At 44.0% G+C, this 26140-nt stretch overlaps 1 protein-coding gene and 1 pseudogene across 2 annotated transcripts in view; one reads left to right on the top strand and one right to left on the bottom strand.

Annotated features, from left to right (window-relative positions):
* Nucleotides 1-26140, bottom strand: part of LOC126199084 (uncharacterized) — a 321629-nt gene that overhangs the window by 292433 nt on the left and 3056 nt on the right. The window lies entirely within an intron of this gene.
* On the top strand, nucleotides 22676-22793 carry LOC126199792 (5S ribosomal RNA; annotated as a pseudogene).

Here is a 26140-nt window from a genome sequence, read left to right as displayed (position 1 = left end):
AATGACCATGTACTGTGTTCTTGACACCAGGCTTTACGGGCTCTCCTGTGACCATGGGTCAGTGGAATACACCTTGCAGGTCTCCGGGCGAATAAACCATGTCTGTTCAGTCGTCTGTAGACTGTGTGTCTGGAGACAACTGTTCCAGTGGCTGCGGTAAGGTCCCGAGCAAGGCTTCCTGCAGTACTCTGTGGCCATCTGCGGGCACTGATGGTGAGATATCGGTCTTCTTGTGGTGTTGTAGACAGTGAACGTCCCGTACTGTAGCGCCTGGACATGTTTCCTGTCTGCTGGAATCGTTGCCATAATCTTGAGATCACACTTTGTGCCACCCGGAGGGCCTGTGCTACGACCTGCTGTGTTTGACCAGCCTCGCGTCGCCTTAGTGTTCTACCCCTCATAATGTCATCAATATGTGTTCTCTGAGCCATTTTCAACACACAGTCACCATTAGCAGCTCTGAAAACGTCTGCACACTTACTCGCTGCATTGTACTCTGACATGCACCAACACACATCTGCGTATGTGGACTGCTGCCAGCGCCACCGTGTGACGACTGCAGGTCAAATGCACCGCATGGTCATACCCCGAAGTGATCTAAACCCGCAAACCGCCCACCAGAGCGTTGTTTCATCATGTTTCAGCATTATCCTTAATTTGTGAGCATGAGTGTACTTTACAGCGAGGGCAAGCCTCCGGCGACCACATTCCGTGATCAGTCGTGGACACCCGCACATTGTCAAGCACTCGTAGCTACACCATTTGTCAACCATTTTCCATACATGCTCACGACAGTAACATACGGAGAGGCAACCAGCTTCGCTGTTTACGAGCTGCTGGATTCTAGACTCCGGACCGTAACAGTTTGCTTGTCAAAGCGTCTTTTATCTGTGGATTTCACTACTGCGATCTGTATTGTCGCTAGAATGATACATCATTCGTCACTGCTGTGCTTATATACTCTGCTCATCGAGTAGTGTGCCACCAACGTCATCAGGCCGCGTCAATTATCGTAGTATGAAGTGGTCATACTGTTTTGGCTCCTCTTCGTAAGTTATTCAGACACAGACTTCCGATCAACTCAAAACTTTAATCTACCACTACCTCTGTTCTACTGCCGAAACTCTATGAAGACTGTCCTAAGAATCTTGGTCAAAGAAAGGAGATGATGGAGAATGTCTGACTCACTGTGTAAGTCTTTAAAGGAGTGTAAACTGTAGTGAAATTTCTTTACTGATTGAAATTGTGTATCAACCAAAACTTCATCTAGAATTGTAGTTTTCACGGTTAAGACTCTTATAAGCTGAGCTCTCCAATCACAACTCTCGCATGTTCAACCTGCCAGTACTTTTCTGCTATGTCCAAAAGCACGTCCAGGACTGGACTATAACTGAAAGCAAGTATCTACCTTACACACCGATGCAGAATGAAAGATTCGCTCCAAATGAACGTTGTGTTTCAGAGATTCCGTGGTGCAGAAACCTCTAGCATCAAGACAGAATTTCAACAGGAAGAGTCCACGAACTTCTCTATTTCACAAATAAACTCTCTTTTTCGTAAAATAACGATCTTTTCTTTCTGCACCCTTTAAGCAAACTGGATGAATCTTAATTGCACAGCTTGCCGTACAGCATACGCGGCTACAGCTAATTTTAATTTTTATTTAACATATGCTGTACACGAAGTTCATTGGCTAGAGGTAGATGCGCATAAGGAAATGGTATTTGATAGTCCCTTACCCGCATTTGCTACTTGTTTTATTAGACTTTAGCAAAGCACTTTAAACAGTCATGTACGAAGGAGGTCTGAGTGTAGATATGCGCTCGGCCTGAATTCCCTTCTGAAGCCGGACTTCGTATTTTACATTCTGTTGGCTAAGAACATGGAGACTGACCATGACCACATTTCAATAAACAGAGCCTGTCATATTCTTGAGACTTCCCATAATTTCAGTTTTCTGCCGTAATTACCGAAACAGGTTTTTCTGTGGAACATTTCTGCAACATTCAGGCGTCACGTGATGTCGTTACAAGCTGCCGTTACATACTGCATACTTTCAAATTTTTATAAGGTCTTTCGATCCTCAAATGTAAGTTAATTCTCCGTAATATTAAATCATATTAACGTCGTGTACTCTTCAACATAATAAAGATTGCAATGTGTAAAATGTACGTTGATGTATTCACTGATTATTTATGTCCTATGTGAAACAAAAACAGGAGTAACAACATGTAGCGAAGATTCCAAACGGTGGAGTGTCTGAGAGAAACCTCCGTGTCAGTTTGTAGTAACTGTCGTTGTTGTTCTCGTCTTCTGCCCGAAGATTGGTTTGATGCAGATCCCCAAGTTAGTTTATCCTGTGGAGGCATCTTCATCTCCGAATATCGACCGCAAGCTACATCCTTTTAAATGTGCTTACTACATACTTTCCCTGGTTTCCTCTGCAGTTTTTATCCCGTGCACTTCCCTCTGATACCAAATTGACAATTCCTTTTTGCCTCAGAATGTTTCCTATGAACCAATCTCTTCTTTTAGTCAAGTTTTGTCATAAATTTCTTTCCCCCAGTTCAATTCAGTACCTTCCCATCACTTACGCGGTCTTTAACCTTCAGCATTATTCTACAGCAGAACATTTCGAAATCTTCGTTCTCCTCTCGTTTCAACTGATTATAGCCCACGTTTCACTTCAGTACCAGGTTACACTCCAGAATATCTTTAGAAAAGTCTTCCTAACACTTAAATTTAAACAAATTCCTCTTTTTCAGAAATGCTTTGGTAGCTGTAACCAGTCTACATTTCATATCCTCCCTACTTCCACCACCATCAGTTATTTTGCTGTTCAAATAGCAAAACTCATCTACTACTTTTAGTGTAACATTTCCTCATATAATCCCCGAAGCATCGCCAGATTTAAATGGATTTCATTCCACTACCCTTGTTTTAATATTGTTGCTCATCTTGTAGCATATTTTCAAGACAGCAGTAGACCCAGAAGCAGGTCACTCTAACCGTGAGCGAAACTTTGGTGATAATTATTTACAACATTACGCGGTATCATACCTATAAGACGTTCATATTAACAATACATTCCATTCAACTGCCCTTCCAAGTCCTTTGCTGTCTCTAACAGACTGACAATATCTTCGGCAAACCTAGGGTTCATTTCTTCTCCATGAGGTTCATTTCCTTTTCCAAATACCGCCTTCGTCTCCGTTGCTGCTTGCTCAACATAAACACCGAATAACATTGGCGATAAGCTACAACCATTTCTCACTCCCTTCTCAGGTACTGCTTCCTTTTCGCATCCTTCGACCCTTTTAACCGCAGTCCGGTTTTAGTACAAGTTGTATACAGCCTGTCTCTCCCTGTATTTTATTCCTGGTACTTTCAGAATCTTAAACAGCGTATTCCATTCAGCATTATCAAAAGCTTGTAGTTGTACAATTCTATAAACGTAGGATTGTCTCTCTTTAACATATCATCTAATATAAATCCCAGGATCAGCATTACCTCGCGTGTTCCTACATTTCTCCAAATTCCGCTACGGTCGCAGGTTCGAATCCTGCCTCGGGCATGGATGTGTGTGATGTCCTTAGGTTAGTTAGGTTTAAGTAGTTCTAAGTTCTAGGGGACTGATAACCACAGCAGTTCAGTCCCATAGTGCTCAGAGCCATTTGAACCATTTTTTTTCTCCAAATTCCAAACTCGTCTTCTCCGAGGTGATCTGCTACTAGTTTATCCATTCGTCTCTAAACAATTCGTGTCAGTGTTTTGCAACGATGACTTGTTAAGCTTCGAAAGTATTCACAAATGCTTTCTTCTGAATGGGAATTATTACGTTCTTCCTGAAATATAAGCTCATTTTGCCTGTCTCGTATGTCTAGCACCCCATCTGGAATGATTTTGTCATGACTGGGTCTTCCAAGGATCTCAATAATTCCGAGGGAATATCGTCTACTTCAGGGGCCTTGTGTTGATGTAGACGGGTTGGGTTGGGTTGTTTGGAGAAGGAGACCAGACAGCGAGGTCATCGGTCTCATCGGATTAGGGAAGGAAGTCGGCCGTGCCCTTTGAAAGGAACCATCCCGGCATTTGTCTGGAGCGATTTAGGGAAATCACGGAAAACCTAAATCAGGATGGCCGGACGCGGGATAGAACCGTCGTCCTCCCGAATGCGAGTCCAGTGTCTAACCACTGCGCCACCTCGCCCAGTTGATGTAGACGCTTCTGTGCTCTCCAAGTATCATAGCCCCCAGATAATGATAACTGTTAATGTTTACTTAAATATGACTGATTTAGACATAAGCGGAATCAAGATGTACGTGTAATTGTGCCCAATTGAAATAAAGGCTGGCAGCCATCTTTAGGCCTTGCAGATATCAACTATGAATGTTCTCCCCAGGACAATGCCCATTCCAGGCTACATACCCGATATCGCAAAGATTAGTCACAAGAACATCTACATACAAATTCTGCAAGCCACCACACTGGGCATGGCGGAGGGCACTTCCTACCGCAAATGGAGCAAGGGAGAAACGACTGTCGGTATGCCTCCATAAGAGCCCTCATTTCTCTTATCTTCGCAGTCCTTACTCGAAATGTATGTTGGCGGCAATAGAAACATTCTGCAGACAGTCGCAAATGACGATTCTCTGTAGTTTCTCAACAATGTATCGCGAGAAGAACACCGTCTTCTCTCCCGGGACTGCCATTTGAGTTCATGAAGCAGCTCCGTAACACTCGCGTGTTGATCGGACCTACCGATAACAACTACTGCAGCACGTCTGTCAACTGCTTCGATGTCTTCCGTTATTCTGACCTACTAGTAGGTATCCCAAACACTCGAGCAGTACTTAAGAACGGGTCGCACTGCACTGCCCTAGTATTCTCCTAATAAACCGAAGTCGGCCATTGGCCTTCCCTACTACTTACTGACCGTAGGTGCTTCTTCTATTTCATGTCGTTTTGCAGCGTTATGCTTAGTATTTAACCCTCTTGACTGTGTTGAGGAGCAAATCGCTAATACACCGGTGTCCAAAATTGAAGCAACAAACCGAAATTTTTCAAGGTTGCGTTTATTTTGCCACAAAACAGTTTACACAGGTGATAGTAAAGTAGAAACAACGTAAAGAACACAGAACGCAGTCAAATGCAGACACATTCTGACAACTAGTTAATGTGATCAGTATGGGGTGTGACCACCTCTGGCACCAATACATGCCTGACAACGAGCAGACATGCTGTGAATGATGTCATCAGGTTCGACAGCGCCCAATCTTCCTGCAGAGCTGCTCACAAGTCTTGCATCCCAGACATGCCCTATGGGATTCAGATCGGGAGAGCGAGCAGGCCACCTCATGCGTGCAACATCTTCCGTTTCCAAAGAAACATCAACCGCCCGTGCTCTATGAGGTCGAGCATTATCGTTCATCAATACGAAGTCTGGGCCCACAGCCACTCGGAACAACGGTGCACGTGATCCCAAAATCTCCTCGCGTTACATGACAGCAGTTAAATCTTGCTGATTCGCCAGTGCAGTTTCACGAAGACGTTCCCTTCTGTGAAGATACGCCACAGTAAATAGACAGCAGGTCTCCAACAGTAAAGACCACTCTGCTGAAGCCTTCTGTTGACCGTTTGCCTCGATACAACAACTCCAGCGGATGCCAGCTGCATTGCAGTATTAAGGCGAAATAACGGTTCACGCTTTCTGATATCACAAGTTGTCGGCCCTGTCTTGGAGGAACATTTTCCGTTTCTATGAACTGTCGCCTCATCCGAAAAACATCGGAACGATTCACGTTAAACCTTCGGGCCACAGCAGTTTGCGACACTGCTTCCACTCCTCCCAAGGCCCTCCAAAGCAGAGTGTTTGTAGGTGTCTTCTGTGTGCCATACTGCACCGTCTGTGATTGTGTACATAGGGATTGTGTATATGGCACTGCCCTACAAACACTACCCCGCTTGATAGGTGCCCTGACGTCATTGTTGGCGTCGTTGCCCGTTGATCGATATGCCATCTTCAGTGCTAAATACGATCGTAACGACATCTGTTCACGGTTCGTATGATTGTATCGTGACCTAGACACAGGACGTGGAAACAGCAGTTTGTTGCTTTAATTTTGAACACCGGTATACTAAAACAGAACATCATAGGCTTGTTTTTCTTACTCATCGGCATTAACTTCGACATTTAGAGCAAACTGTCATTCATCACACCATCCAAAAATCCTGTCTAAATCATTCTGTGCCCTCCTACATTCACTCAGCGACAGCACCTTCCCGTACACTACAGCATCATCAGCAAACACTTGCAGACTGCTGCTCTCACTCTGTCTCAGATCGTTTTTGTACTTAGAAAATAACAGTGGTCCTATCACAGTTCCCTGAGGCACTCCTGACGATACCCCTGTCTCTGATGAACACTCGCCGTGCAGGACAGCGTATTGGGGTCTATTACAAAAAAGTCTTTGAGCTACTTACATATCTGGAAACTTATTCCAAATGTTCGTACCGTCGTTAACAGCCTGCAAAGGAGCACTGTGCCGAAAGCTTTCCGGAAATCTAGCAATATCGAATCTGTCTGTTGCCCTTTGTCCATGGTTCGCAGGATATCGTGCGAGAAAAGGGCAGGCTGAGTTTCTCCGAATGATGCTGATTTGTGAACAAAAGCTTTTCTATCTGAATGAAATTTATTATATTCGAACCTACAATTTTTTCAAGAACTATGCAGCGAATCAATGTTAAGGAAATTGGTTTGTAATTGTATGGGTACGTTCTTTTACCATTCTTGTATTCTGGAATCACGTGCCCTTTTTTCCAGTCGCCTGGGACTTTAGGCTGGGCGATAAATGCAAGCTATAAGAGGCAAATGCAGAAGAGAACTCTTTGTAAAATCAAACTGTGATTTCATTCGGACCTTTCCACTTATCTTTTTCTAACATGTTTAGCTGGTTCTCAGCGCCAGGGGCTACTATTTTAATGTACTCCGTGCCGGAATCTGCTCGACAGTCAAACGGCGGAAGGTCTCTTTGACCCTTCCGCGTGAATGATTCTGTACACGCGAAATTTAAAACTCTGCCTTTCCTTTTCCTATACTCTAGTGCCGCACCAGACTGGACAACGGGCCGGCCGCGGTGGTCTCGCGGTTCTAGGCGCGCAGTCCGGAACCGTGCGACTGCTACGGTCGCAGGTTCGAATCCTGCCTCGGGCATGGCTGTGTGTGATGTCCTTAGGTTAGTTAGGTTTAAGTAGTTCTAGGGGACTGATGACCACAGCAGTTGAGTCCCATAGTGCTCAGAGCCATTTGAACCATTTGAACTGGACAACGAGTGACTGAATACTTGTATGAGCCTTTTTACAGAGAACGGCAGAAATAGTGAAGCGACTCTGGATGTTGTATTCGTGAAGGAAGTGTACTTTTGGTGTGAATAGCTTTCAGCAGTTGTTATTACTATTACTTATGTATTTATTAATATGAAAGAGTGACTCATCGCTTTGGTAATAATCGTGGGTCGTTTGCTACTGAAAACTAGTAATAACGCTTTAGAGAGAGACTCTACGTCTTTTTCTGTAGTCTCTCTCAGTGCTGTTTTTTCCTTCCCTTTTACAGAACTGCATTGTTAAGGAAAAAAACACATGTGATACATAAAGAACACTTTGGAAGAGGAAAAAAATTACTGCGCTCTTTAGAAGAATATAACAGACGATAGGAAGGATTTAAACATTTAAACAGATCTCTTTACCTGTTTATTTCAAGTGGGAGGACTTCGGTAATTGCCGGCCATAGTAGCCGAGCGGTTCTAGGCGCTACAGTCTGGAACCGCGCGACCGCACCGGTCGCAGGTTCGAATCCTGCCTTGGGCATGGATGTGTGTGATGTCCTTAGGTTAGTTTAAGTAGTTCTAAGTTGTAGGGGACTGATGACCTCAGTAGTTAAGTCCCATAGTGCTCAGAGCCATTTGAACCATTTGAACTTCGGTAATTATTTTGAGCTTGTCTAGCCTGAATTAGCATGTTCTGTTGTACTATGGTTGCTACCGTACGTATATATATGTCATGAGATCAGTCCTACGTGATTTGTGCATGTGGTATGATAGTACTACTTGTTACAACAATTACGTCCTCCATTTGCCCGCACCGTAAGCGGGAAAGGAGCCTCGGAAAGGAGCCTTCGAACCTCGTCTCACCGAAGGGCACTTGTTATCGATGTCGTGCATTCGTGTTTGTGTAGTTGAGTCTTTTTATACTGTGTATATATTTTTATGTACAATATTATAAGGTTTACATGTTTTACACTTTGCATCTTATACAGCTTACAGAACTAAAGATTTACTTGTTTTACCTAGTACAGTGCACCCGCAGTTTGAGTCAGTACTTCATAGGACTTTTATAGAGATTCTTGAACCAGCTGTAGACCGCGCCTTTTGGGCATTAGCATGATACTTGGTGCTGGTAAGACATTCCGGTTCGCACCCAGCGGACTGTCCAGCGTGGTGTGGCAACAGCGTCGGCGGGCAGGGCAGGAAGGATGAAATCACGCCTCTATAGTGTTCTGGGAGCGGCCGGGGCCGCCACAATTTGCTGCGCGCTTAATTTCACCCAGTGACATTAACCATCGACCCGTGGCCTTCCACCGTTATTTGACTTGCATGCTTATCTGCACTCTCCTCTCCCCGTCACGAACTCTTCTCGAGGACACAGGAACACTCACCGTTGCCTAAAGTAATGCACCTCGGTTCTAGTACGACGACATTGCTTTTATCAATTAGTGTTATTCGAAATTCCGTGAGGGAGATGAGTAAAAAATGGTAACTCGGGTGATAGTAAGTTGCTCATTTCAAAAATGAGCGGCGTACTTTTCGCCCCACACCGGGCGTCCTCACCGAGAGAGTGAAGTGGACAGCGACCCGTTTCTCCCAGCTTGTGGCGTCGTTTATTTTTGTCAGTCGTGAAACGTCTGTTTTTAATGACACAGGACGAAAGTTCTGAGGCCAGCGAGAGCTCTGTTCAGAACGCAAGTAATTGCGTTAATGTTTTGACCGTACACTCATTCATTAGTCACCATTTCATGTGTATAAGTGCATTCACCATGATCAAAATAAATCGTATAGAACACTGAAAAAAATAAAAAAATCTAGCCAAAGTAGCTAAACAAAAATGGTCAGTCAGGTTCACACAGATGATCATAGAAACTAACTGTTCTATCCCATTCTTGTTTTGCAGATTAAGCGCAATGTCCTTTGTAGTCCTTAATAACGTACTGAAATATTCCTTGACTATTATTTTGTACATGTACTTTAGGTTCGCTCGTTTATTTTTTCACTCTCGTTCTCTTTTAGTTGCTCAATTCTGGCTAAGCCCGTATATTGTACCTTACTTAAAAGCTGTATTGTTTTTACATTACTAGATTCTTTTTTGTACGGACGAGGTTCTACATCTACATCTATATACATTCTCTGCAGGCTACCATATGATGCGTCGCTGAGGGCATCCTGTAACACTACCAGTAATTTCGTTTCCTGTCCCACTCGCAAATAGAGCGAGGGAAAAACGACAGTCTATATGCCTCCGTATGAGCCCTGATATCTTTTATCCTATATTTGTGGTCCTTACGAGAAATGTACGTTCGCGACGGTAGAATCGTTCTGCCGTCAGCTTCGAATGCCGTTTTTCTAAATTCTCTCAGTAGGGTTCCTCGAGAAGAACGTCGCGTTCCCTCCAGAGACTCCCATCAGAGATCCTGAAGCATCTCCATAATACATGCATGTTTTTCAACCCTACCAGTAACAAATCTATCAGCCCGCCTCTGAATTTCTTCGAAGTCTTCCTTCAGTACCACCTTGTGAGGGCCCCAAACACTCTAGCAGCACTCAAGAGCCGGTCGCACTACTGTCCTACGTGCGGTCTCCGTTACAGATGAACCACACTTTCCTAAAACTCTCTCAACACCACATGGAGCAGACCATTCGCCTTCCGTACTGCAATCCTTACATGCTCATCCCACTTAAAAACACTTCGCAACGTTACGCCTAGATGTGGGACTGCGTCAACCAGCAGACTACTAACACTGTAGTCGAATATTGTAAGTTTGTTTTTCCTACTCATATGCATTAATGTACATTTTTCTACCTTCAGAGCTACCTGCCATTCATCACAACAACCAGAAATTTCGTCCAAGTCATACGCCTTTCGGATTATGGTGGACAGTGAGCACACTTCTACGACCTCTTTAAATCAGTTACCATTTGTGTCAGAATATTCAAATTACACATCATGTTCTTTTTGGTGGCACTTCTTAGCGTTTTATTTCTTATGTATGGCGTACACTGAAGTGTAATGCGCAATTTTTGTTGTTGTTTCATCGTACTAAAGCTCCTGATTACGATAAATGCGCTGAAACTCGTATCGTGATGAAAAATAAATGATTCTGTTGTCCACACTTTATCGTAACTATTTAAGAACTGGACAGAAAGACCGTAGACCACTACAGAGATTTCATGTCTTATATGTTCTCCTTCATTTCCTCTTGCCTTTACCCCTTTCTCTACGGGTCGGTATTGTTACGAATCGGTTTTTGCAGTGTAGGTGGAATCTTATGGCCGGATGCTCTTACCGCCGCCACCAGTCCCCACGCCCCCTTCCGCACCACAGAATGTAGTCTATGTATCCCATCTGTCAGCACCTAGTGCAGATCCCGCATTCAAGTAACTGAGACACCAGGTGGGTACCAGCCCGGTATTTGCCTAGTTGAATGGGGAAAACCGCCTAAAAATCGCATCCATGGCGGTTAGCTCACCAACCCTCGTCGTTAATCTGCGAGGCGAATTCTATTCCCCGGTTCCTCACCTTCAGTGTTCTGGAAGCGGGCGCGTAAGCGCTCTCTGGTATCCAGGCTGGTATTTCATAATTCAAGTAATTATTCACTTTGTCACCAGTTGCTGAAGACCTTCGATTGGAATCATTTGACTGGGACACATATCTTTTATTTCGGAAGAGATCCTTACGTTTTATCCAAGAGTATCCACTGAAGCAGCTTTCTCATTCAGTGCTATCAATGTTGTGCTTGATAATGATCCTGGAGATCACTGCATATTTCAGATGGCAACATTTGTCATCGTATCTCACACTTCTTCAACGCAATCACGATACAACAGATCTTTGTAACACACACATCAAAAAAAGTTTCGCATCATCCCGGATTCCAGAACTCCTGAGGATAGACGTTGACTGTAGATATTGTATCACAGACACAGTCCCTTTGACTGTTCAGAGATGCCACTAAACCCGACCAAAGGTGTAAACAACCATGCCTGAGCAGCGCCTATTAAACGGACAGGAAGCGGCAGCCGATCAGTTCCAGTCATTCCACCAGGAAGGAGGTACACGGCTCCTGTTGTCTGTAGTTCAACCATGCCTAGGCGGTCAATACCGCGGTTCGATGTCGTCCGCATTGTTACTTTGTGCCAGTAAGGGCTCTCAACAAGGGAAGTGTCCAGGCGTCTCGGAGTGAACCAAAGCGATGTTTTTCGAACATAGAAGAGATACAGAGAGACAGGAACGGTCGATGATATAACTCGCTCAGGCCGCCAAAGGGCTACTACTGCAGTGGATGACATGTACCTACGGATTACAGCTCGGAGGAACCCTGACAGCAACGCCACCATATTGAACAATGCTTTTCGTGCAGCCACAGGACGTCGTGTCACAACTCAAACTGTGCGCAATAGGCTGCGTGATGCGCAGCTTCATTCCCGACGTCCATCTTTGCAACCACGATACCATGCAGCGCGTTGCAGATGGGCCCAACAACATGTCGAATGGACCGCTCTGGCATCATGTTCTCTTCACCGATGAGTGTCGCACATGCCTTCAACCAGACAATCGTCGGAGACGTGTTTGCAGTCAACACGGTCAGGCTGAACGCCTTAAACACACTGTCCAGCGAGCGCAGCAAGGTGGAGGTTCCCTATTGTTTTGGGGTGGCATTATGTGGGGCCGACGTACGCCGCTGGTGGTCATAGAAGACACCGTAACGGCTGTACGATACGTGAATTCCATACTACTACCGATAGTGCAACCATATCGGCAGCATACTGGCGAGACATTCGTCTTCATGGACGACAATTCGCGCCCCCATCGTGCACATCTTATGAATGATTTCCTTTAGGATAAGGACATCACTTGACTATAGTGGCCAGCATGTTCTCCAGACATGAACCCTATCGAACATACCTGGGATAGATTGAAAAGAGTTGTTTATGGACGACGTGACCCACCAACCACTCTGAGGGATATACGCCGAATCGCCGTTGAGGAGTGAGACAATCTGGACCAACAGTGCCATGGTGAACTTGTGAATAGCATGCCACGACGAATACAGGCGTGCATCAATGCAAGAGGACGTGCTGCTGGGTATTAGGGGTACCGGTGTGCACAGTAGTCTGGACCACCACCTCTGAAGGTCTCGCTATATGTTAGTACAACATGCAATGTGTGGTTTTCATGAGCAATAAAAAGGGCGGAAATGATGTTTATGTTGATCTCTATTCCAAATTTCTGTACAGGTTCCGGAACTCTCGGAACCGAGGTGATGCAAAACTTTTTTTTATGTGTATATATGTCAACTGCTTCGACAAAGATTCTATGCTGGGGGATTTGTGGTGACAGTATTTGAATTTACTGTTAGAAATGGTTAATGTGTTTTCAGGGACAACTCGTTTTGCCAGATTTAAAAGATGCAAAATCTCCGAGATTAGCGATGTTTTACTGAAGCTCGAAGCGTAGCGCTGACTTCAATGCGAGGTGCTTTTAATAGCTTCCACAACGAAACTCTATCTCGAAATCTGACAAACGATCCAAAGAGATTATGGTCCTATGCAAAGTACACCGGTTTCCGCTGGTGTAGTGTGTGATACTAGTGGTAGTAATACGGATGACAGCGTCATTAATGATTATTTGTTAAACTTAATTTCCCGATATTTCTTCACCAAAGAAGACGAAGTAAATAGTCTATAATTCTATTCCAGAACAGCTACCAACATGACTAACTTAGAAGGTGATATCCTCGGTGTAGTGAAGCAGCTGAAGTCTTCCAGACCAAAAAGTATACCACTTAGGTTCCAGAGTACTTAGCAATCGTAAACAACCGTTCACTCGATGAAAGATACACACCGAAAGATTGGAAACTTGCACTGGTCACACCAGCACACAAGAAAGGAAGAAGAATTATAGACTCATATCGCTGACATCGATTTGCAGTAGCATTAAGCAACACACGTTGTGTTCGTACATTATGAATTATCTTGAAGAAAATGATCTGTTGACATACAGTGAGCTCCAATTCAGAGAATATCATTCTCATGAAATTTAACTAGCTTCATTTTTTTGTTGACAGGCGATTTCAGATTGATTCCATATTTCTACATTTCCAGAAGGCTTTTGACACCGTTACTGACTGGAGACATCTAATGAAATTGAGTCCCTATGGAGTATTGCTTCAGCTGTGCGATTGGTTTCGTAATTTCTTGTCAGAATTTAATCATGAAAAGTCATCGAGTGAAACAGAAGTGATATCTGGCTTTCCCGAAGGAAGTGTTGTAGGTCCTCTATATAAATCTGAGCAGCCCTCTAACATTGTTTGCAAAATGATGCGGTCGTTTAGCGTCAAGTAAAATCATCAGAACATCAAAATCAATTACAAAATGATTTAGACAAAATGTCTGTGTTGTACGAAAAGTGGCAATTGTCTATGAATAAGGAAAAGTGTGAGGTCACACACATAATAAGGAAATAAATCCTTAAATTTCGGTTACACGATCGAACACACAAATTTAAGGGCAGAAATTTCAACTAAATGTCAATGAATTACAGTTACAAACAACTTAAACTGGAACAGTGACATAGAAATGCTGTGGGGAAGGCAGACCAAGGACCACATTTTATTGGCAGAACAAATAGAAGATGTAACAGGCCTACTAAAGAGACTGCCTACACTACGCTCGTCCATCCTCTGCTAGAGTACTGTTGTGCAGTATGGGACCTTTACCACATAGAACTGACGGAGGACATCGAAAAAGTCCAAACCAGGGGCAGCTAGTTTTGTATTATCACGAAATTGGAGAGTGAGTGTCACAGACATGATAGGATAGTTGTGGTTCAGTCATTAAAACAAAGGCGTTCTTCTTTGCGACGAGATCTCACGAAACTTCGATCACGAACATTCTCTTCTAAACCTGAAAATATTTTATTGACGCCTACCTACATAGGGAAAAATGATCATCGGAATATTATACGAGAAATCAGGGTTCGAACAAAAAGATATCAGGGTTCATTTTTCCCACTCGCTGTTAGAGAGCGGAACGGTAGAGAAATAGTCTAAAACTGGTTCAAAGAACCCTCTGCCAGTCACGTAAGTGTGAACTGGAGTGTAATCATGTAGATATAGATAACTATCATTCATGGCGATACATTGAAGAATCTTATCTATCTTCTTGCTAGGATCCTGATATAAAGATGTGCCGGTGACATCTATGTGTCGTATGTGAGGACGATCCTGAAAACGCTAAAAAACTACTTGACAGAAAAAAAATTTCAACAACTGACTCATTGCAGTTTCCTGCATTTGTGGTTCAAATGGCTCTGAGCACTATGGGACTAAACTGCTGAGGTCATCAGTCCCCTAGAACTTAGAACTACTTAAACCTAACTAACCTAAGGACGTCACACACATCCATGCCCGAGGCAGGATTCGAACCTGCGACCGTAGCGGTCGCGCGGTTCCAGGCTGTAGCGCCTAGAACCGCTCGGCCACCCCGGCCGGTCCTGCATTTGTATTTCTATCCGAGTACGTCCATTTCATGATCATATTGTTCAATCACTTGCAAACGGCTACACAGCCCGAACTGCACAATGGTGAACTCATAATAAAAGGACATCTTAATCCAACCAACGACTGCCAACGCTGCATAAGGCTATCATTCATAAAACATTTATAACGACTCCGAGCAATCTGAACTTTTACGGCTCACCTGCATCTCGAGCGACGAATACGAAATTACGTACGGGCAATAACTACTCAGCTCACTCACTAGCCGGAAGCCACTAAAGATAACGCCAAATTACCTTCGCAAAAGGACACTGGAGTAAGAAAGGCGCTCAATGAGAAGGTGAAAGATGCCGAAGAGCTAAATGCACCTTCTCGAGAGCGCAGTTGCGTCGGCAGTACTGAGGACGCGACGTAAGTGACTGAAAGTTCCCGTGAGAAACAATTTTTACGCCGGCTCACCTTCAGCAGCGGCTTTCAAGTTGCATGCACGCATCAGGGGAACCACCGCACGCACGGAATTACAGCTGGAGCTACACCTAAGAAAGACTGCTCATCATCATTCGTATAAGTTAAAAGCGAGAATCTACTCGTTTATTATAATTTTTATAGTAGAAAAATGAAATCCTCAGTATTTATAAAGCACACGTCTTCTGCCTGGAATCACACTAATTGGAGTAGAATTGTCTTCAGTGACGTGTCCCGCATAGAACTGAGCCCCAATGACCAGTAAAGACATGTGTGGAGAAGGCCCGGACACCGTTCGGATACAACCTAACTGTCGCTCCACGTGTGGACCGACAACTGGGAGTGATGATCTGGGATGCCATTTCTGTTCATAACAAGACTCCTTTGGTTGTCACTCGCGGCGCCCTTACAGCACAGCCGCACGTCTACGATATTCTGGTCCCATTTTGTTGCCCATCGTGGCAAGCCTTCCTGGACTTACATTTCATCAAGATAACGTCCTCCCGCACACGCCGAGAGTTTCTATTGCTTGTCTTTGTGCTTGCCAAACACTTTATCAACAAGGTCGCCGGATCTCTCCCCAATTAAGAACGTATGGAACATTGTGGGTAGGTTCACCCAACCAGCTCAGCACTTTGACGATCTGGCGTGCCAATTGGACGGAATTTGGCGCGATATCCATCAGAAGAACATCTAACAACTCTTCCAAACGCTACTCGAGGCGTGCGTTAAATGAATGTGCGCAACGTAAAATAATGAACGCTAAAATGATGATTTAGCCCTGTCTGACTACCCCTGAAGCAGATCTTAGGATCTCTTCATTCTTTTTTATATATAAATTACAATCTAAACATAAATGTATGATGAAGGCATCTAATACTACTAAATTATAAACGTTGTTGCTCAATATATATTTATTATAGATTAAAATCAAACCTTTAAGTACAATTATCTATTTTTCCTAACTAAATTTTTAATTAATTGGCCAACTCTGCCCCTTAGTATGACTCCCCGATCTAAAATCAATAACACGAACTGATTGACATCATCTACGTAGCAAACGCTAGAAGACACTACTTTCAAACATGATCTACGGTGGTGTGGAACCTCAGTGGAAATGAACTAACGTGATTACAGTTGTTTAGCTTCATAGCCCTAATAAGCCGAAGCAATTTGCGATATCACCGTATGGTACTGCGTCCGCTGCGTCGAAGTGATGGTTCTCGTACTCGTCTGTGACGGTGGAAGAACTCCAGCCACAAATAAACTCTTTCAAACACTTGGACGTCAAAAGGCGGTCCTCTGACTAATATACTCAAATACTGTCTTCCCCTCTCTGTGTTCTACAGATGAGAAACAAGAACCCCGAACCACAACGACGGAGTTCAGATAACGTCTCAACGTAAGTATAGGCAGAAGAAGTACTCTCAATTACTAAACGCTGCATACTCAACGACGACTTCCAACCCGAAGGTCAAGTCCAGAATCGTATATGTTCGCAACAGTACAGTGCCTAACCGTTCTAACTATAAACTCTCCTGAGGGCAAAGACAGCAAGTCCATCAATACCAACAAAGCTATTACCAAGCGTTCGTCACACAAGGGCGCTCACAACGGAAGACCTCGTCCCTCCACCATTGGCTTCCCAGTAAGGCTTGGCTCCCCACCCTCGTAATTCCGGAAACGAGTCATATTCCGGAAACCACGGAATATTCTCCCTCTCTACAGATTCTTCCGTATTCCGACCAACCATATTTTAGTCTTTTGTGCCGGCCGGATTGGCCGAGGGGTTCTAGGCGCTACAGTCAGGAGCCGCGCGACCGCTACGGTCGCAGGTTCGAATCCAGCCTCGGGCATGTATGTGTGTGTTGTCCTTAGGTTACTTAAGTTTAAGTAGTTCTAAGTTCTAGGGGACTGATGACCTCAGCAGTTAAGTCCCTTAGTGCTGAGAGCCATTTAGTCTTTTGTCGTCCAATGCGGAAAGTTTTGGAGGAAATACCTATACTCGTGCAATGGTACGCTTCTGACGAAAAATCCTGGGAAGTAACCCAGCCTTCGTGGTTTTCGAGATGACACTTCTTCGTTCCTCTCAGCTGCTTCCAAGCTTTCCAGAGTTCGGAAGTATTATCCGGTTATCCTTGCGGCCGGCCGCCCCTGTATTGTGTCTTCGCGCTCAGGTGTCCAGACTGTTCGTCTCGGCACTTCCTGTGTGGAGCTAGACCACCACACCTGTGTGGGCCTTCCACTCAGGGCTTGAGTTCCTCCTGCCGTTTCATTTCCACTGTCGTTCCAACCTCTACTAGTATAGGCAATCATTCATTACGCTGTTCTGATAATAAAGACACTCCGTTACCTTTCATGCAATAAGCGTTAACAGTTGTTTACAAGGCATACGTGACAATTCAGTCTCCTTTATACACTGCTGGCCACCGTAAATGCAACACCCTGAAGGAAGCATCCGAATCAAGTGAAATTTACACCATAGGTTTGCAGCGATGAGATATGCAACTGATTAGAATTTCAGCGCAGACGCACATCACGCGCGCCTGTGGCGCCACCTCATAGCGCCATTTAAGGCTTGGCGATTTCGACGAGTGTACGTTCGGCACGTGTGTTTACCTTGTGGTTGTTTCACAAGACGATCAGTTATGCCTCGTAGACAACAGCGAACATCGTTTGATCAAGTATCCGAGTTCGACAGAGGAAGGATAGTGGCTTACCGAGATTGTGGATTATCATACAGAGAAATCGCTAGTCGTGTTGGACGAAACCAAACAACTGTAATGCGGATATGTGACCGTTGGATGCAGGAGGGTACGACGGACCGACGTGGTCGATCGCGTTCACCTCGGTGCACCACTGCACGTGCTGATAGGCAAATTGTGCGCATGGCAGTGACGGATCGCTCAGTGACATCCCGAACCATAGCACAGCACATTGCGTCTGTAACGCATCATCCAGTGTCTGCGCGTGCCATTCGACGCCGTTTACAGCAGAGTGGTCTGTCCGCAAGACGTTCATTGCTTCGTCTACCATTGACGCAGAACCACAGACGTCTCCGTCGCCAATGGTGTGATGACAGACGGATGTGGACGGCAGAATGGAATGACGTTGTCTTTACTGACGAGGCACGCTTCTGTCTGCAGCACCACGTTGGTCGGATTCGAGTGTGGAGACACCGTGGAGAGAGGATGCTGGACAGCTGCATTATGCACCGCCACACTGGTCTTGCACCGGGTATTATGGTATGGGGCGGTATTGGATATTACTCTCGCACGCCTCTAGTACGCATTGCCGGTACTTTAAACAGCCGGCGCTACATATCCGAGGTGCTGGAGCCAGTTGTCCTTCCTTACCTTCAGGGCTCGGCCACAGCCATAGTTCAACAGGATAATGCGCGACCACACGTGGCACGCATTGTCCAAAGGTTCTTCGCCAATAACCAGATTGAATTGCTTCCCTGGCCGGCTCGCTCTCCGGATCTTTCGCCGATAGAAAACATGTGGTCCATGGTTGCTCAACGAGTGACCCAGATTACATCCCCAGCTGCCACACCAGATGATCTTTGGCAACGTGTGGAAGCTGCTTGGGCTGCTGTACCCCAGGAACACATCCAACGTCTCTTTGACTCAATGCCGAGACGTGTGGCAGCGGTGACCTCCAACAATGGCGGCTACTATGCCTACTGATTCTGGCAGGAACCACATGTCACAGACGTCTGTAAACGTAATCATTTGATACTTGGTCAACATGTTATCTACAAAATAAATTTTGTTGTGCTACCTCTTGTCTTTCTTGGTGTTGCATTTACGGTGGCCAGCAGTGTATATTCATATATACGATGTACAACCTATCACATGCTACCTAATTGTGTTTGTAGATCACGGCAAAGTATGTGAATGAGTGCTTGTAAGGTGCGAAATTATAGCAACCTTACACTCTATCAAGCAATGCCAAGCCGAATAACTTCCTGCATAAGGGCCAGACCCAAAACAACATGTTAACGACTTGCTCCATTTGTGAAGTTTTTTCTCTTGAATAAAGCAATCAATTTTTCTCAAAATGTAATCATTTGTTTGTTTGTACATGTGTATCATACCAAAGAATTGATGTCACATATCATCCTTACAACACATTTCTGTGCAATGAATGCTTTGTGTCTATGTTTGGAGCTCTAATGCTTTCATCATCAAAACCACTAGTTACACGTAGAGCAAATGTTGCTGAAACGAATCGGTTAAAAAGATTTACAATATATGATTTCCAATTCAAGTTCCGATAAATATGCACATCCAGGAATTCCTTCCCTCCATGCTGCACTGTTACTGATTATCATACCGGGTGGCTATAACTGAACTGCAGCTACACACAGAGGTCCAATGTAGGCTGTAATTGTCGTACGGCAGCGGGACTTGCTAGATATGCTAACGCGTTGACGTGGAAGCGATTTACATTGGAAACGGATGACCATCCTTATTAAACTGAAGCTTGGTCGTGACAACGCCAGCTATTCATGTCGAGTTGCAGAATGTATTAGTAGCAGTAATCAGGCTCCCAAATGCCATATTTCGGGGATCAGCTGCTGTTTGTCTTCAGGTTGTGATGTGGACTTACTATTCCAGACATTCTGCCGGTTGGAACGCAGCCAACACAATCAGATAAATGTTTTCGCTTTGGTCTGTAGCCACAATAATAAAACATCGCGACTATAGATTAAAGCAAATAATTGTTTCTGATGATGTTGATTGTTGATGGAAAAACACAGGCGTAAATAGTTATAAGGAACACAAGACAGCTCTCTGAAAGAAGGCAGTGTCCGACGGGTTGCCGAATCTGAAGGCGCAGCAAAGCGGTCGCTTCTTCTGTGGCTATTGGATGTAGCGCGAACACAGCAGGAGACGACGCCCTACTGGGTTACTTGTATAGATGAGAGACTTTATTTTACAAAAATGTCCCAGGAACAGGAAGCAGTTGTGAGACTCTTGATGTTTTTCCGTCGTTCACCTTGTACGATAAATTAAGACTGCTAGTTTTTTTGCTGGTTCTCCTAATAGTATATCTGTTTAATCAATGCAGTATTTGCCATACTGAGGTGACATCCCGTACACACCTTGCGTACGCAGACTAAGAGAACGAGTAAAGTAAAATACCCATGTCAAAGGACTACAGCAAATCCAGCCTGTAATGTTTTAATGATATTCTCAATTCTCGCTAAAACATTGAGGATGTAGAGCCTGACAACCTGTCTCTTAGGACCATTATTTTCTGCAGAATGGTCTCTCTGGGCCTAGGGCACCTATTCTACTGATGGTCGGTCCATAGATGACTGAATTCTTTGAATAGACGCCCCTGATCCGAAATGGCTTCAGTTCTAAGTAAGATATTCATAGCACTCTCGTGGGCTGATAACAGAACATAGCCTAAGTATATAGATCGGAGTCTGCCAAAATTTGCGACGCAAAGAACTAATTTATTTTCTGTATGCTAGTATATTCATAAGGGTATTCCGCATTTTTCTCCGCCTCCGTGGAGGAGGGTGGAAGGCGAACTTATTAGTTAACTAGCGTCACAACTGCTTATGACCAGGTGGTAGACATATTGTACGTGTCATTGCAAGTTCGACATTCTAAGTTCTTCGTCCTCGAAGTATTCCATGAAGAAATGTAATGCTGTGAGTGACAGAAATAGCATCAAATTGTTCGAACATCATCAGAAACTTATATCCACTATTGGATAAAGGCCTCCTCTAAACTCGTTCAGGTATTTACAGCCATATTCAAGCAAATGTCTACTGCATTTTCCCTAAGATTACAGACTCACCCTCGATTATATCATCGTCAGCGCCTCTTCCGATGTCTCGGAATCCGGCAAAGAACTTATATTATCCATCCGTTATTAGTTCAGTAGCATGTCCCGCCCGATTCTCTTTCACTCTATTTCATTTTCGTTACGATCATAATTAAGTCTCGGGCACACTTTAGTTGCCTGATCCGCATCTTAATTTACTGTTCGATCAAGGAATTCTCGACATACTTTCATTGCTACGTGGTTGGTTGGTTGATTTGTGGGAGGGGACCAAACAGTGAGGTCATCTTCATTGCTGGCTAAGGAACTATCAGTTATTGAAGGTATCGTGTTACAAGTCTAATTCTAAGCTTTCTGTCTCAGTTAGATCAAAAAATTTGTTCAGAAATCTCTGTTTAATTCACAAAAAGTATTTTGTTCCGTTTTTCATGTTCTGCTTATTTATTTATGTGTCCACCAAGTCGTAGTCTTGGACTTCCATAAACACAAAATGATTCTATGAATTCCTCGATAATTTAAGAAATTTTCTTTTTGTTGTGTAGATTACGTACACCGCCTGACAAAAAAATGAACATCCCAGAAGACTTCATCGGATGTCAGTGTGCTTCGTACACGTACTGCCCTTCACTGTGACATACACAACGGCCACCACTGTGCATTAGTATTATTAGTTTCAGAGACAGCAAAGGACTTGGAAGAGCAATTGAACGGAATGGACAGTGTCTTGAAAGGAAGATATAAGATGAACATCAACAAAAACAAAACGAGGATAATGGAATGTAGTCGAATTAAGTCTGGTGATGCTGAGGCAATTAGATCAGGAAATGAGACACTTAAAGTAGTAAAGGAGTTTTGCTATTTGGGGAGCAAAATAACTGATAATAGTCGAAGTAGAGAGGATATAAAATGTAGACTGGCAATGGCAAGGAAAGCGTTTCTGAAGGAGAGAAATGTGTTAACATCGAGTTTAGATTTAAATGTCAGGAAGTCGTTTCTAAAAGTATTTGTATGGAGTGTAGCCATGTACGGAAGTGAAACATGGACGATAAATAGTTTGGACAAGAAGAGAATAGAAGCTTTCGAAATGTGGTCCTACAGAAGAATGCTGAAGATTAGATGGGTAGACCACATAACTAATGAGGAGGTATTGAATACGATTGGGGAGAAGAGGAGTTTGTGGTACAACTTGACTAGAAGAAGGGATCGGTTGGTAGGACATATTCTGAGGCATCAAGGGGTGACCAGCGTGGAGGGTAAAAATCGTAGAGGGAGACCAAGAGATGAATGCACTAAGGAGATTCAGAAGTATGTAGGTTGCAGTAGGTACAGGGAGATGAAGAAGCTTCCACAGGATAGAGTAGCATGGAGAGCTGCATCAAACCAGTCTCAGGACTGAAGACCACAACAACAACAACAGTGTTTAGTGTCATTACCAGGCCTGGTAGGCTTTATCAGGGGCGGGAACAGTGTCAAATGTTGAGAGATCACTGAGAATGACACGGAGATACCACGTACTTATGTGAGACGAAGTTATCAGCATCTGAAAGAGTTTGAATGGGGCTTCATTATAGGTTTGCAACCAACGGCCTTGCCGCAGTGGTAACACCGGTTCCCGTCAGATCACCGAAGTTAAGCGCTGTCGGGCTGGGCTACCACTTGGATGGGTGACCTTTCGGTCTGCCGAGCGCTGTTGGCAAGCGGGGTGCACTCAGCCCTTGTGAGGCAAACTGAGGAGCTACTTGATCGAGAAGTAGCGGTTCCGGTCTCGGAAACTGACATACGGCTGGAAGAGCGGTGTGCTGACCACATACCCCTCCATATCCGCATCCAGTGACGCTTGTGGGCTGAGGATGCCACGGCGGCCGGTCGGTACCGTTGGGTCTTCATGGCCTGTTCGGGAGGAGTTTAGTTTTTTTTTTTTTTAGTTCATTGTAGGTTTCCACTTTGCCGGCTAGTCGAATCGTGCAATATCCAGACTAGTGGGGCATTCGGATGTGACAGTGACCCGACGTTCGACAGTGTGAGAACGTGAGGGCAGCCATATTCTTCGTCAAGTTTCCGATCGTCACAAGGGAAGACCGTCGTGTTGTGCTCCGAGCACATCGTAACACCTTCTCATCTTCGCCTTGCATCTGAGAGCAGGTACTGGACTCCCTGCAGCTTGCAAACCGCACCACTGGTCGGAGACTACCAGCAGACGGACTAGGAAATTGAAGTCCCATGCGTAAGCTGCCGTTAACACCACAACACAAGTGGCTGTATTTGGAGCATTGCCGTAACCGGGAAACATGAGTTGCTGATCAATGGCGCTGCATTGTCTTCAGCGACGAATCGCAGTTCTTTATTACCCAGGATGAACAACATCGGTGAATATGGAAGAGACCTGGGGAGAGGTTCCATTCTTCCAGTGTCTTGGAGAGTAGCAGCGATGTTACTTCTGGATTCACTGTGTGAGATGCTATCGAGTACAACATCAGGTCACGGCTGGTAGTGACTGAAGGAACTCTGACGACACAGTGGTATGCTGTTAGCTCTCATGTGACATTGTCGCGATTCAATTTTTCAAGAGGATACTGCTCGTCCACACGAGGCACGTATCTTTATGAGCTGCCTGCGTGATGCTGCGGTATTCTTACAGCAAGCAATATTCCCTTATCTGTCTCCGATACAACTTGTGAAGGTCCAACTAGGACGTCAACTCCGTACCGGAGCCACTATCCAAGATATCAATTGCTGTTTTGCCTCGGGAGAGGATACACGTGATACCTTATCCAACCGAATAAGTGCATGCATCCAGACCATAGGGTATGCAGTGTCTGATTGATAAGTGGACTCAAACTGCCAAATTCTTTGCAAATTTAACTTTATTTTGTGATCACTGACCACTGAACCCGTTTAGTTTTTCTCCTCTAGTTACGGTGCTTCACTTTGTTCTCAGGCAATGTATTTTTTTCATTCCCGTAACTGATTTTCAGCTCTACTTCCACACTTATTACATTCTTTCAGTACAGCTATGACTTCATTAGAGGCAGCCAAAACACTCTCTGTAACTGCATAATCTTGTAAACTGATATCCTGGATGTTAAAGTGTTATGGAAAAGATGTACTGACATAGGTTGAATTAGTTCCTTGTTTCTCGAACTCTGCTAGAGTTATTACATGAACAGCAAGTCAAAATAATCACACTTCCAAAACCAGAATACAGTACCCTTCCAGTTTTCTGCTAATGAGCTATGTTCATGGATAGCTGCGAGCAAAAGAGATTTTACATACGTTTCGTTGTGCGGCTGTGGGAGGATGGCCCAAGGACAGGGCGAGGGACTTGGTAGGGGGAGGGCTCAGGAGAGGATTTTCAAAAATTGTCCTGAATAAGGCCCACGAAGAGGGTGTTCGTACTTTTAATAAGTATCGATGTTGATCACCTTGGATAGGCTCCTCCTTCAGTTAAGCAGTTTAGTGCACCGTTGCCTACTTGCCTTCCTCACAGCGTACTGGTATTAAGGCAGGCTTCCCTGACGCTCTGGCAATCAGCGCGCTAGCGGAACTAATGGCGTTACCTGCTCCCCGTTTCCACTATAAAAAACACAAAACTCCGAGGTTGTTAACCAGAGTCCAACGCAAGAGTTTTTCTTCAGCTATTTAATGATATGTCAGAGTCATCTGCCTGAACGATACACTGGCTGCTTACAGCTAAACGATTTTATTGAAACAAATAGCTTCTTATGTTCATTCAAAGCTATTCGTGTTATGAAAAAGCCTCATTCCTACAAAGGATTCGCCTAGTGAGACCAGAGGAGTCGAGAGAGATATAGTTTCTGGTGGAACACGACCCCCACAGTCGAAGTAATCATCACGGATCGTGATATAGGCATGTAATAGACCACGTAAATCCCTGCATTAACATGATGAATGTGTATTCACAGGTCGATCAACATTTATTAAAAAAAAGGAAGGAAAAAATATCGTAGTAAACTCCTCCCTGCAAAACCCAGGATGTCCGGAAGTAAACTAGTTACGTGTTCGGGTCTCTAACTGGACACTTTTCAGGGGGAGTTAACACGTGGAAGATGAATAAGTTTTCGTATCGAAATGAGAAACTTTAGAAGCAGTAATGTTGTAACACAGCAAAAAAAGCTTAATAAATAGATGGACAGGTCGATTTTAGCAGCAACTGGTGAAGTGAATTGGGAAGGAAACAGAAGATTATCGACTAACAGCAAAAACATCAGCAGTCCTGTGGTAACAACCTATGTAATTTTCTCTCTTCCAGATTGACTCTACTGACGTTCGTCTCGCTGTTAACCAATTGATCGATACCGCTTTTGTCGATATTTGTGCAATTCTCGGTATCTGCTGGGATGCTGCCTTTTATTGTATTAATTCATTATTTCTATTCCTTTACCCTATTGGACAGTTACGAAAATATTCCGTACGCTTTTTATACAAAAATATGTGCATCCTGAAAAACTAGTCATCCGGCTACTTTTACGTTCAACCTAAACAAAATCTGATATAAATAATTATTAATGTAGATACAAATTATGTTTTAAAGTAATACATGAAAAACTATTTTTCTAAAGCACAAAAACAGTATCACAGAATCGCTCACTGTAACTACTTGGAAAATGTTTTTTGCTATACGAGAATCTTTGGCTGTAAGTTTATTCCATGTCGGACAGGCTGTTTTCTGTCTCTAGGTCAGTATGTTCTGGTTCCACTGCGCAAAATATCGTGTCTGTTTTGTGATATAATATCGAGAAGTAAAGTTATGAATCTGACTTGAAGAAGTATGTGATGAAAAGTTTGTCAAGTACTATGTTTGGGTTCAAGAAGGACGCCGAAATAAATCAGCAACAGTAAAAGAATATTAGTGTTTCAGTTGTTTAAAAATCACAACCCGGACAAACCATTTAAAAATCTATCAGATAACAAGATAAATACAGATCCATGTTTCACTTTTTCGATGAATTATTTTTATCTTGCAAAAATACGATGACTCGATAAGATGCAAGTTCAATATTTTTACGTTTATTGTCAGTGAAG

The sequence above is a fragment of the Schistocerca nitens genome, chromosome 8 (assembly GCF_023898315.1).
Source record: "Schistocerca nitens isolate TAMUIC-IGC-003100 chromosome 8, iqSchNite1.1, whole genome shotgun sequence".
Classification (NCBI taxonomy): Eukaryota; Metazoa; Arthropoda; class Insecta; order Orthoptera; family Acrididae; genus Schistocerca; species Schistocerca nitens.
This window is presented reverse-complemented; position numbering and strand designations above follow the sequence as displayed.